This window comes from Chrysochloris asiatica, unplaced genomic scaffold, assembly GCF_000296735.1.
Source record: "Chrysochloris asiatica unplaced genomic scaffold, ChrAsi1.0 scaffold00047, whole genome shotgun sequence".
NCBI classification, from domain to species: Eukaryota; Metazoa; Chordata; class Mammalia; order Afrosoricida; family Chrysochloridae; genus Chrysochloris; species Chrysochloris asiatica.
Window position 1 is genome coordinate 3,930,396 of NW_006408565.1, and position 3,505 is coordinate 3,933,900.

Here is a 3,505-nt window from a genome sequence, read left to right on the forward strand (position 1 = left end):
GTTGTCAAATTTCATTATATGAATATACCCGCTTTTTCATCCATTCATCAACTGATGCATATGTACCACTTTGGAGCCATTATGAATAATGCTGCCATGAGTATTCATGTACAAGTCTTTACATGGACATGTTTTCATCAAAGTAGAATGCATGGATCATATGAAAACTCTGACTTTACCATTTTCAGGAACTTTCCAAAGCAGCTGCACCATTTCATATTCTACATTTACATTCCAACCTAATTTATGAGGGTTTCAGTTTCTTCACACCTTTGCTAATACTTGTTGTTGTCTATCTTTTTTATTTTTGCCATCCTGGAGTCCTGGTGTGGTGCTATGGGCTAATGCATCAGACTGCAAAGTCCTTTGAACTGCAATGTCAGTGGTTCAAGCTCACCAGCTGCTCCTTGGAAACCCTATACAGGGTTGCTATGGGTTAGAATCGACTCAACGGCACTTCACAACAACAACAGAGTCCTGGTACAGTGCTGTGGGTTAATGCATTGGACTGCAAAGTTGGTTTGAACTGCAAGGTTGGTGGTTCAAGCTCACCAGCCACTCCTCAGAAACCCTATATAGGGTTGCTATGGATCAGAACCAAATCGCTAGCACTTAACAACAGCAGTGGTATGAAATGGTATGAAAGGAGTCCTGGTGTGATGCTGTAAGATAAGCACGGGACTGCTAAGCACAAGGTCTGCAGTTCAAACCCACAGCCGCTGCTTGGAAATCCTTTACAGGGTTGCTTTGAGTCAGAACCAACTCAAAGGCACTTAACAGCAACAAAGTGGTATGAAAGTAGTCCTGGTAGGGATAAGCACTGGACTGTTAACCGCAAGGTGGACTGTTCAAACTCACCAGTTGCTCCTCAGGAGAAAGATGAGGCGTTCTGCTCCCATAAAGATTTACAGCCTTGGAAACCCTGTACAGGGTCGCTATGAGTCGGAACCAACTCCACGGCACACCACCTCCAGTCTGCTTCTGAACAGACCTGCAGCCTCGGAAACCCAATGGAACAGTTCTCCTCTGTCCTACAGGGTTACTATGAGTCAGACCGACTTGTTGCCAGTGGGTGTGGTTTCGCTTGCCTATTTTAGTGGTAGGAAGGTCTTTGGGTAGTTTGCGACCAGCTGTTAACCTAAAGGTTAACAGTTTGAACTTACCCAGTAGCTTTATGAAAAAAATGCCTGTTAATCTACTTCTGTAAAATAAAGGCAACAACCAAACATACACATACACACACACACAAACCAATCCTATGGACCTCATTCTATTCTGTAGCACATGGGGTCACCAGGAGTCCGGAAGCAGCTTGATTGCAACAGGGTTTTGTTTTGGTTCAGTTTGGTTAGGGTTAGGTGTACAAAGTGCCATGTTTGTTTTAATATAAAACTGTGGTTTTAAGAGATCATCAAATAAATCCCTGTCAACACAGGTCATCTTTAGCACATGCTCAGATCACCCCTCTTAGCACCGCTGGGGACAAGGATGCTAGCCTGATGTGTGTAAATTAAAGTCATCTTCAACATTTTGATAATGCAACTAGAGCTGTAATAACCAGCCTTGTACAGATTTGTGCACCTCTGGAAATAGCTCATGAGGCTCCGGTGGTACAGGGGGTAAGCACCCACTTCATAGGAGAAAAGTGTGACGGTCAGCTTAGCTTCTGTAAAGACTACAGGTGCAGTTCAACACTGTTTATAGGGTCCTTGTAATTTGGTATCCACTTGACAGTGACAGGTTTAGTTGATTTAGGAGCAGGTCAGATGACTGGGGTGATCTGCTTAAAGAATGTGTATTTATGATTTTGAGTTTTGTTCCACATTTTTCTCCCACTCTATCCAGGATCTTCTAATGTGATGCTTTTCAGAGCAGTCAGTAGGGGTAATCAGGCACCATCTAGTTCTTCTAGTCTCAGGGTTATAAAAAAAGACCACATTTACTGATCAAACAGAAACTGTTTGTAAGGGCCTAAGACTATGGCCCTTAGTTACCCCCAGGGTTCAATTTTCTGCAAAACAATGGGCAGGTCTATAAGGGGAACAGTAACACTAGGGAGGTATGCACACCTTAGAATAATCAAGCATCTGAGATCCAAAAGGCAGACTTACTCAAGGACAAAGTTAAGAAGGATTAGAAGAGAAGGAGGAATGGAAAGAGGGAGGCAGTGGGATAAGGGATATTACAGTGTGGAATTGCAGTGAATGGCATGAAACAAAATGTGTATGTATTGTTGAGTGAAAAACTGATCTGCTCTGTCAAACCCAATTCACAATAAGAAGTTTAAAATAATAAAAATAATATGCATTTAAAGGTTTTGCATAGGTAATCTATACACATAGTATAAAATCCCAAAGAGTATACAATGAAAGACAAAGCTTCCTCCTTTCCCTGTACTCAGTCACCCCCTCCCCAGAAGCGACCTTGGGAACCAGTGTCTTAAATATCCTTCCTCAAATAGGTTCAGATGCACAGTTTTCAGGCTATCCAAACATACTGGCACCAGAAAGTTGTACCAGTTTATAAGCTCACCACTAGTGGTGGGGGTTTCTTTTCCACCATTTTTGCCAGCATTAACTTGTTTTTCTTTTTCTTCCTTGCTGCAATATTTTATTTTTTGTTTGCTTCATATCATGTTTAGACCATGTTTTTTACTAACCCATACACAATTAGTTGTTTTCTGGTTTGTTGAAGCAATAGGTCAGACAGAAAGTAAGTGATTGGCCACATTCATGTGAGGGACACTCCCAATGAAGGCGACTCATTTTGCCCTTCTCATCTATCTTATGCTTTAGGACAACCGGCTTAATATTCTTTCTGTTGTGCATATTATTCTTTGTTATTATTATTAAACATTTTATGGTGAATTCAGTAAAAAGAGCAAAGCATCAGTTTTACATCCAACCAGTTTAAATCATATACTCTGCTTCATAACAATGCTTGTGCTCCCCTCTATGTACCATTAGTTTATTCACGTTAATTCCTGCATTCCTCCCTTGTCATTTGGAATTTACAAACTCTACCTGCTACCTTCATCTTTCTGCTGCCAACCTCCATCTTGTATATTGCCTGCCCCATCCCCCATTTAACATGTGTCTACCCTCTAATGGAAGACTACCTTTTCTTATTAGCACCACTATGAAGTCTCAACACAAGATGTTGAGTGGACTGCTTTGGAAAGTTGTAGTCAGACAAGGTATGTGCCCAACTTCTGGTTGATTGCCAGCAAAGATCACTGATGATCAGGTGAAATATCTTCCTTATCCTGAATTGATCCTTGATGTTTTCTGTTGTATATTATTAACCACTAGAGTGATGGTCTTTTGTCTTCTTTGTCAGGGTTTTCCAAAAATCTGCATCTTGACTGAGACTTTACAACAGATGGTGGATTTGAAAACTACTCAGCTTTTTATTTAATTTTTTTGTTACTAGTGAGTTTGAAGAAGCCGTGGTAGTGGGTTATACATTGAGCTGCCAACCACAAGGTCAGTAGTTTGAATCTACC